Source organism: Pinus tabuliformis, chromosome 1_2 (assembly GCF_031772625.1).
Source record: "Pinus tabuliformis cultivar Carrire ecotype Pingquan chromosome 1_2, CPIR1, whole genome shotgun sequence".
Taxonomy (NCBI): domain Eukaryota; kingdom Viridiplantae; phylum Streptophyta; class Pinopsida; order Pinales; family Pinaceae; genus Pinus; species Pinus tabuliformis.
The window spans coordinates 1,159,586,089-1,159,597,400 of record NC_142298.1 but is presented as its reverse complement, the minus strand read 5'-3'; positions in this window follow the sequence as shown (position 1 = coordinate 1,159,597,400).

Sequence of the window (11,312 nt, the reverse complement as noted above, 5' to 3'; positions counted from 1 at the left end):
GATTGATGTTTATAGTTGAGGCTTTATAGTTTACTTGCTACTGTCTATCGATGATGTATCTATCATGATGATCTATGTTTGATAGTGAAAATAGAGGTGACTTGGTTGAATTGATCAGTTTTAATGGTACAAAAGTTTGACTAGGTGTATGATGTATAATTTGTAATTAGTTCAGAAATATGTGGTTGGTTTAGTGATCTGTAACTGGTGAAATGGTCTATTCATGATTCAGTAATTAATGATTTAATGTTTAGTATTCTGAGATTTGTACGTAGGTGTTATAAAGAGAAAGCATGTATATACATGAGTCTTATTCGGTAAAGTTGCAAACAAAATTTGATGTTTTTTTATTTCTATTTGGGTTTGCATTCCATGATTTGATGCTTCAGAATTTCAGTTGATTTTTAGTATGAAAATGTCTCAAATTCAGTGCTTTAGTTTGTTTGGGTTTATGGTTGATATGGGCTTGATTTGAAAATTTGATGAAAGGTGGCTGACATGTTGTGTGATGATTGTTTGATAGGTGGATTGAGTCTAAAATATTCTGAAAATTGATCCACAAGGAGCTAAGGGTTGCAACCTTCAGAAAGGGGGTAGGGTCTCCCTTCTTGTAGGAGTTGATAAACACATTCAAAGGTTTGTAGCTCCCTTTCAGTGGTTAATGGATAACGAATCACTCCCGCATATCAAGGGCTAAATGGATGTCACTTTGTTTTATATATTAAACTTTAGTCTTCCATTTTTATTCTATTATTGGCGTTGACAATGATAGAATGTATTATTAGTGAATATGGGGTATTGTGTGGAAACTTATCATTGAAATTAATAAAAATAAATTACTTAATATTATAAAAATAATATCGTCTAAATTTTTAAAATCTATTTTTTTTAATTAAGCTTTCTAATAGTATGTTAAGTATTTTTAAGTTTAATATTAATGTATTAAGTTTTATGATGATGGTGATAATGATTAATGTTTATTAAGACAGATGCGGTCTATCAGACTTTAAGAAAGAGAATTTAATTATAATATTTTAGGATCTTATTTCTTTGTTCAAAAAGAAGGGAAAAAAACACACCAAAATCACTATAGTTGGGTTGACTTACTAAGTCAAGAAGATTGGAAGTATGACAGATTTTAAAGAATTGAGAGTGGTTGTAAGTAAGGGCCAGACAATCTAAGAGAAATTGTTTTTCATCCTCCACTCTCTTCATATCGCAAAGCTGACAAATTCTATCATCCCAGGGAGTCTTGGGGGTAGACCACCACTTGGTTTCACTTTGAAGCTTATGGGAATTCGTTCTAATCTTAGCCATGTTCATCTTTTTCCTTGAGCTGGTCAAAATAGAAAGATAACTTTGGTTCTGAAGAGTGTGGTTGATCACTTTCTTATAATATCTTAGCTTCCTTTTACCCTCCAACTCTTTATCATCCCATAACTTATCCTTAAATTTCGAGGTGATAGAATATTTGACACAATACTTGCTTCCCGACATGATCTCCTCATTTATTCCCCAATGGTTGAGTCAAGATTGGGCATCCTTATGCTACCCATGCTTGAGGTGAAGGTAGGGGTTTTGACTAAATTTAGAAGCAATTTTAGCAAGCCTCTTGGATTCCATGTTGTAAAGCTTCCTCTTATACATTAGATATTTAAACATAGTTGTGCTTTCAATAGGGGAGAGGCAAATTTCGATAAGGAGGATAGGGTAGGGAGTATTTCCATTGATCTTAAGATTGTATGTTATTAATTGCTTTTGAATCATCTCAGTCTTTCTTATGACTCTCGATGTACTGCAACCCCATACTTCACAACCATATAGGACAACGAGGGTGACGAGGGTCTAAAACAGGAACCTTTTTTACCCCAAATACAAATATCAACAATGCTATAATTGTTTTCAAGTGCATAATAAGCTTTCCAACCTTTTCTCAATGTTGTAGTTCTAGTTGAGATGGTAAGGAACGCTAATACCCAAATATTTATAGGAAGAGACCTTCTCCAAGAAATTGTTATCATAGATGACATTTCCATGGGTGATCTTTTTGGATTTAATTATCATTTTTTTAGTCTTGTCGGTATTAACTGTCGTACCCATCTTGGAGCAATAGTCATGAAGAGTCTTAAGTTTCTTGTCTAGGTCCTCTAGGATTCTAGCAAGAAGAACGATATCATCGCAATAGAGTCGAAGAGTAATGATAATTTCATCAAGCTCAGTTCCTTTGCACCTCGCGATTTCCAAACACTCCTCTAGCTTATTGATGTAAATACCAAAAAGGGTAAGGGAAAGGGGACACCCTTACTTAACCCGGATATTGCATTTAATATATTTAGGATGTCCTAGGTGATTTTAAGCTTGGAAACAACCATCCCGTAGAGGAAAATCACAACAATATTCAACTAAGGAGGAATCATGATCTCATCAAGTCTTTTCCAAAGTTTATCCCGAGGAACAATGTTAAAGGCTTTTCTAAAGTCCACAAAGCAAAAAATAGATCAACTTTACTATTGCGACATTCCTCGACAATGATCCTGAGAGTGACGAGATGGTTGACAGTGAAGTGGTATCTCCTAAAACTAGCTTTCCCTTTAGCTCTTTTATTGTGGCTTTCAAGCCAACGGCTAATATTCTTTTCCAAAATGAGACAATAAAGATATGTATAATAAGGCTTTGCATCCAAAGCTTAGGGAAGCCATGCTTTATAGCCAAATTGAGGAGCTTTTGAAGATGGGGAATGAGGATAAATCTTCCTATCTTTATGATCTCACCTTGGTATCCTTCAATGTCTTTAGCTTTCCCACTAGCGAGATTATTAATCCCATACTCAACTCCCTCAAGAGAAAAGATTTCTTCCTTAATAGGATTGCTAACGATGTTGTTCATGGTGTCCAGAAAGTCATACAAATTATTAAGTAGATGTTCCACTTTTCTAAGGGGATCGAATGATTATCTTTAGATTTACGAACATGCACATTCTGCCAAAATTTTATGGGCACAACTTTAGAAAGGTGAAGAAGATGTTCTTGTCTCTTATTAATATATGACCGCTTCTTCTCTTTAATGAGGACTTTGTATATATTAATATTTCAGAGCTTTACAATTTTGTTAGGAGCGTCTCGGATGGTTTTCCTGACATTTTTACATTCTTTGTTGTACAAAGCTTTGGAATTTCTATTAATCTTCTTATATGAAACCTTAGTAGAGAACTTATTAATGGTTGTGGAAAGGGTAGTAGTAAAATTGTGATAAATTTGATCAATATTGTTATTATAAGTTAGGGAACTTAAGTTTATTTAACTCCTTTAAGAAAAGGTCTATATTAATTTGATTGATATGAGTGTGTCTTTGGGTTTCATTGGTATCATGCATGTGGTTGGTATGCATAACTATATTGAGGGTTAAATACAAGGGTCGATGGTCAGAGTGAGGCTCGAAATCATTAAGAAGCTCAAAGCTGGTAATATGTTTAAGGATATAGGTGTTCGAAATCACATATTCCACAACACTACTTCCCAACCCATGTAAATAGGCCATCTCGCTAGAGGAAGACCACTTGCTAATACCATTACAGATAATCAAGTCATGGGAACTACAAAGATTGAGGAACTTGGTCCCAAATAAATTCTTGGGTTTTTCTTCAGAGGTTCTCTTGAATCTAATAGCTAAGACATCATCTTCGTCAACCCATAAGGGGTCAGGGTTAGAGTGGTTACTTAACATAATAGCTTGCTTGGTAGCAGTTCCATCATTGAAGTCCCCAAGCAAAAGGATAGTACTGCCATTCCTCATGTTGTGAATGTATTTTACTAAGGTAGTGAAAGGAAAATTCTTATCTAAGTTGTTTTTCTTATAGGAGGTAGAGTTGATAGGAGTGAAATAGCAGATTGCAAGAAAAACCCTATTGGAGAAAGAATGAGAGATCTTAATCCAAATGTATTGATTGAAGGGGTCGATAGTATGAAGCTGGATGTGAGAAGAAACAATGTTCTTAACATAACAGGCGATACCACCAAGCCCCCTTCGAGAGGATTTCTTATTCCAAGCAAACCAAAGAATGAAAATGTTAAGGTGAGGAACCCTAGATTCATCATGCTCCCAAGTTTCGATTAGCAAAATAAGGTCAATATCGCTTGGGATCCAACTTAACATAGGACCTTTACACCATGGAAAACCAGGACTGTTCCAGAAGAGGATTCTGGGTGATCCTAATTCCTATTTATCATTCGTAGTTTGGAATCTATCTCGAATAATAACTATCCTTTTCCTAATGATAGCCCATTTCCCTTCTTTTCTTGCCTCCTTGACCTTTTGGACTTCTTTCATGAGTTCAACTTGGTCTTCTGGAATCAGACCTTGAGTGGGCCTAATGGTTAAGGGCATGTGTTTGCTCCTAAGAGGTCATAATTTGAAAACTAGAGGGGGGTAGAGTATGTATGCATTTGTAGACTTAGCAGTAAAATCGTGGAGGTGGGTCCCTTGTCCCACAAACAAGGGGGTCTCATACACCAGTTTGGTGTCTGGCTTGGTCATGACCTTAAAATTGCATAATGGATAATAATAATAATATTCATTTATAAGGATTTTAGTTCCCTTTAGGCTCGGGGATTTCTTGAGTATATCTAATTTGTGTTCATTGCAACTTACCTTAGTCCCACAAACAAGGGGGTCTCATACACTAATTTGGTGTCTATATCTAATTTGTGGTCATTGCAACTTACCTTAGTCCTACAAACAAGGGGATCTCATACACCAGTTTGGTATCTGGCTTGGAAGTGACCTTAAAATTGGATAATGGATAATAATAATAATAATATTCATTTATAAAGATTCTGGTTCCCTTTATGCTCAAGGATTTCTTGAGCATATCTAATTTGTGGTCATTGCAACTTACCTTAATACAGATTAGTCCATGTTTATTTTCGAGTAACTTTCCTACCCTTATTGTTTCCGTGATATAAGTTGTTTGAATTTGAGATTTTGTTTTTAATTGTTCTTTTACCATTTCTAATGTGTCCTCATTGTTTTGTTCTTCTATACTAGCAATTATAAGGTGTAAGGCTCTTTTATGACGCTCATGGTAGAGTTCAATCAATTTGTTAATTTCCCCTTTTATGGGTTTAATATGTAATTTACTCTATGTGTTATTTAGGGGTGGGCTATTATTTAATTGTTTTTTTAGAATTTTAATCTAGCTTTTCACGGGGGCATTTTCTTCAATCATTGATTGTTTACTATGTTCTATTTCTTAAATCCTACTTTTCATTCTTTGGAGTTCATTCTCAAATAAGATTATTCTATTTTATAGCAATTTGTAATTGCTTTCCAGTAATTTTCTCTTTCTTCTTTTCCTTTGTCTAACAATTCAATGTATTTATAACAACTATATAAAAATTGATTAATTAATTTTTTTGACTAATTTTTTATAAATAATATATATTAAATATATTGTTATTATGATTTTGAATCTTATAATTAAATAAATTAAAAATTAATATTTTTAATATTTTAATAATACGTTGTCACGATGCACCGTCATAGAAAATATGTTGTTTTAATTAAGAAAATATTGTTGTCACGGTCTAACCTCTAATAATACTAGGAAAGCCAGATCAAACAAATTCGTTCAACGCAGTTATGTTATTTTGGGAGTGTTTCCATGAAAGTTGATAAAAAAAAGGTTAGGGGCTGGGAAATTTCCATGGAGTAATTAATGGTTTATGTTTTGATAGTGATGTTACGGTTAAAAATAGGTGTGGTTTACATTTTTCTCATCATTTTTTTTTAAAATTAAGTTTATATATATATATATTTAAAATGCTGAAAATTTTGAAATACTACAATTCAAATTTTTAATGTCAACAAATTCTTATAAAAATATGAAAATTTTGATCATAAAACCTAATCTAACCGATAACACCTACCCTCAAAAGATACCGTAGTTCGGAGAAAAGTTAGGAAAATATATTCATGATTGATAAATATTATTTCAGAAAATTAAGGCTTTCCCAATCTCGATGAAAACGCTCCACAACTTAGACGGATTGAAAAAGGAAAAATTGATACATAGCTTTTATATTTCTATCCTTCCCTATAATCGTTTGAAGTTTGACTTTATTTTTAAAGTTATCACAAAAATGATATATTAAAAAAATTTATATTTTTTTTAATAAAAAGTTATAATTTATATTACTAAGGTTAAATTAATAATAGTTAATAGATAAATTAAAAATATGAAGTGGATAAATTAATTGTTTGTTTTGATGGGTGGTAAGTATCAGTGAGTCTATATGTTTAGAGTATTATTTGTACATACATATTGAGGAAAGTATAAATCATGGAGAGAGGTAAATATATTTATTTCATTTTATTTCTTTGTAATTTTTATGCAAAGAATTACTTAAATTATGGTGAGAAGTAATTGATAGTAAATATGTTATTTACCTAAATATGAGTTACTTTTAGAGAATTTATTTTTAGATTGTTTTCCTACAAAATTTAATAGTACAAAACCACTAATCACTACACAAAAATCTAAAATTCATACATGAATATCGCAATCATACTCATAAATTATAGCATTATTCACCTAACATTATATTGTTTAAAGATTACAATACAAATTTACATTATAATCTAACCAAATGTTTAAAAATATTTTTTTAAAATATTAAAAATAAATATCCGTGTTTCAAAATATTTATTTCACATTATATTAATTAATAGTAATCCACAATCAAATCTATTACTAAAATCTTTCTGGCTCGACACAAACCAATAAATAAATGTCACATATCAAAAGATTACACTAAAAAATTCTAGTAGATTCCATTTTTAATATAAAATTAAGAGATTCATCTTTAATTTTATCATGGATTTGTTGTTTCTCACATGCTTCTGTCAATGTTTCCAGAAATCCATCGATGTCAAGAGTCAACCAATTATCAAATTCAGAACATTGTTTTCCTCTCCTCCAATTTTATATACGTTTTAATAGTATGTGGTTCGGAGTTCATCAAATTATCACTCCGAGACATTTTTGATGAGCGGATTGTCAAGTAATGTGCACTAATCACTCCCGCGGATCAAGGGCTAAATAGACGTCGGCCCTTTTTTTTTATATTAAACTTCAGTCTTCCATTTTTATCCTATTATTGGAGTTGACAAGAATAGCATCTATTATTAGTGAGTATACTAAGAAAGCAGGATCAAAGCAGTTCTGTTATTTTGGGGGTGGGAAGCTTCCATGAAGTAATTAATGGTTTATGCCTTGATAGTGGTGTTACGGCTAAAAATACGCGTTGTTTAACTATGAGATTTTATGAGATTTTTAGGAATATTTGCTTGTAAATTGGGTTTTTAATTATATATATAAATTTAGACAATTAAATTATAGAAAATTCATAGCAATTCCAATCATAAAAAATGTCCAAAAAACCTAAAAATAAATAAATAATTCCAACACATAACCTACCACCTAAAAACCTACCCCTAAAAACATACTGTAATTCGAAGAGAAATCCGTTCGTTTAAGAGTGACTTTTCAAAGTGAAAAAGTCATTACGTGGAAGAGTGGCGTGAAGTTTAAAGATCGGAAAATAGGTGCTTAAAAAAACCCGTCTTCTAGTTTTTATTGGTGAAATGAGTTGTCAGAGTTAAATTTTGTTTGGGGTGTTGTCATAAGAATGTGTGTGATTTTGTTAACCTTAAATGCTTTTCAAGTGATTTTTATGATTAAATTTCAGTCTCAACTTAGTCAACCTAGTTCATGATTAAATCTCACTTTCAATTTAGTCAACTTAATTCATGATTAAATTTCAGTCTTAACTTAGTCAACTTAGTTCATGGGTTAAGTCCAACTGTGGACTCTTTTTTATTGGAAGGGCTTCAAAATTTGGTTTATTTGTTTTATTGCCTCATTAGGTTTGTGAGCAGCGTGTGGCTTGTTGTGTTAAGCAAGAATATATGGTTAATCTGAGTGACATTTCATATTTTATAACATGTTACAAGTCTACTAATTATCTTGATTTAAAAAAAAAACATAAAAAAAAACATAACAATTCTCACTCTTAATTTAAAATTTATTGAAAAATTAAATCCTCACAAATCTAATCTTATATATATGCTAACAGTTGTAATCTTATATATATGATTACTGTTGTATATTTATTATTATTTTAAATCTATGAAAAGATGTTTTATAATATCAAAATGTTTAAAGTTTCATGATGGCTTGTTTGCCCCTTTTAAAGATGGTTTTACCAAAGTGAAAACGAATATAGATAATATGGAAAATGTTTAAAGTTTCATGATGGCTTGTTTGCCCCTTTTAAAGATGGTTTTACCAAAGTGAAAACGAATATAGATAATATGGAAAATGTTTGTAAGAATAGTTTTAGTTTTATTTGTTTTTAAAATTATAGTTTTATTATTTTTGTAAATTTTGTTTTATTTGGTAAACTATGGGCTTGTTTTGGGCTATTCTATGGCTTTTTCATTGTTAACAAAAGGGTGGAAGATCTTTTAATTTTATAAGTCAACAGAGGTGGAGAAAATGTTGGCACATTTTATAAATAAAGGTCAATTCTATTATCCTTAAATAAATGGACACCATTTTTTGATTTGGGGATGGAGAAGGTAGCGATTACATTAGTATGGGTTTAATTTTTCGACATTTTATTGGGTTTTTGGTCAGCTAAAGTTTTTTATTTGTTTACTAGTGTATCTATGATTTTCAAGACTATCATATGGTCTAAAAAACCATGACCTGCGTGCATATAAGTTGTCAAAATAAGTTGATGATCATACATGGCTTAGTCCACATTAACCCTTAACATGGTTAGATTTTTTTGATGTCTCTTCTTGGTTATCGTGAGTTTCAAACCTTGGGCATCTCATAGAATGAAACCTTTGAAATCTAGTCACATTAGTGGGTTTTTACAGGTCACTTAAAGTTTTAAAAGAGATCTGAAACAAAATTAGGATTTTTAGTGAAGAAAACCTCTCCTTGAGTGAATTTGGTTTGATGCTCATTACCTAGATCTTGGCCTGAATTGACCTATATGAGGGCATGGTAGAATGTATGACCTTGACAAAAGGAAGTGCGACTATGGAGTGTGTATGAAGTAAGCCCTAGGCTATGTTGATCTTCCTTTGTACTATTTGAGATGTCATTGTTATTGTTAGACTATGAGTCCCTAGATAATTACAAAGTTCGAGATCATGAGTTGTAATCCTTATCTTGATGAGATGTCATCATAATCCATTAATGAGTTGTTAGTGAGATCTAGATCTAGAATATCTGAAATGATCATTCATGTGTTATAAATTCAAATCCTGAGATCAATTTAGTGCAATACATTGACTTTAGGTATTTTTTTCCAATTTGGTTGTATTTTCTCGCTCATGTTGATTTTTAATATGGTATTAGAGCCATGATTGTTGTGATTTAGAAACTTTTTTTCATGAGGGTTATCTATGATCATTTGGAAAAATTCAAGTTTGATAAGCTTATTGATATAATCCTATAGTGGATTCAAACCCTTGTAATGTTGCTTCATGCCTTCAAAATTTAATTTATGAATCGTGGCATTTGTTTATCTAGTGATTTTGTTTGATTCATGGTAAGTCTTGTTGGTGGTGGACCATGGTTGTAGAAATTATGATGTAGATTTGCAACTACTCATGAAATTTTAATCAAAATCACAAGACACAAACCTACTCTACTCCTTTGTGAAATTCAATTCATAATTTAGAACAATAATCTCATAAATGTAATAAGAAATAACACACATGCACATAATATTTTTTCCAGGGAAAACAATATGCTAAAAACCCCAATGCCTACTTGCATTAATCTGATGAATAGAGATGTATTACAATTTCTTTGCTCAACTGAGCACAACCGGTAGGTGAATAACTTATCTCATTGCTCACTGACAAGATCTAACCTAGACTTAGTCAATTTCTACCTTTTCTTGAGCCCCTATTTCCTTGCGCAATTCCTTGAGAAATTAAGTCCCTATTATATAGGAATTTCTCCAAAATGATTGCGCAATCCTAAGGTTGATCATATGACTATATGCAACACCTATATATTCAATACTAATCTAAAATTGATGTTGCATTGCCTTGGAATCTGCACCACAGCTAGGGATCTCAAATTATCTACATGCACTAGCTATTTTGGGTTGATTGATTAGTTAATTGGATGGTCATTGAGTTTGAATGAAGTCCCATTGCTTAACTAGCCTTCCACTAGTTCCTCCAACAATTAGAACTAGTTTAATTAACAACAATCTGAGATAACTGACCTTGATTGATACAAATTATTAATCACATAGGTTTAACTGATGTCTAACTCCTCTAACTCAAATTTACCAAGCTAATGCAGTGACAAGAGCCATGTCACCTTAGTTAACTGCATCCAAGTTGTTTGCTAATATGGAAATTCAAATTTTCTCAATTTAATCAAGGCAAAATCAAATTAAGAATTTCTTGTTGCATTTCTTAACACTCCCTCTCAACAAGAAAGGGATTATAAAACACCCTTATCCTGCACTTGTGGAACTCGAACTTCCCTCTTGAAAAGGCCTTTATCAAAATGTTAGCATCTTGTTCCTCTGTCAGAATGCACTGAAGCAACATTATCCACCTTTGCACACAGTGTCGTAAATGGTGATACCAGATATCTATATGCTTGGATCGATCGTGAAATACATGATTCTCAGAGAGCTTGACACAACTCTGATTATCATTGTAGATATCAGTTGGATCCACCATCTTCCCAAACAGTCCCATAAATATATTTCCCATCTAGATCACCTCACATGTTGCTTGACTTACAACCATGTATTCTGCTTCTGCCGACCTGAGCGCCACAAATATTTTCTTCCTGTTGTACGAAGAAATCATTGTGGACCTGTTGACGGTGATGGACCCACCAACATGTCAAGTGGATCTCCCCAGTAATAGGTCACAATTAGACCTCAGATCGTTTGGTGTAGGAGTCCCAGCAGTGGGTCATAAGGTAATGCCTTGACCGCGATGTCGCAGAGAGGCAAGTAAGATAACTTTGTAAGTAGCAAGGGTGTCACTGATGCAGTGAGTCAAGGAATGAGTATGAGAGGTTCCAACACTTCAAAGGGAGAGGAAGGTGAAGGTGGGTTCCAGGTTTAAAGGGATCAGTCCCAACTCTGCTAGGAACACACAACACAAAGGACATGCATAGCTTTCGGCAGAGCAGTCAACACAGATGCGGCAGTCCCAACATAAAATGTAGGATAACACAAACAACACTCACGGATTATTCC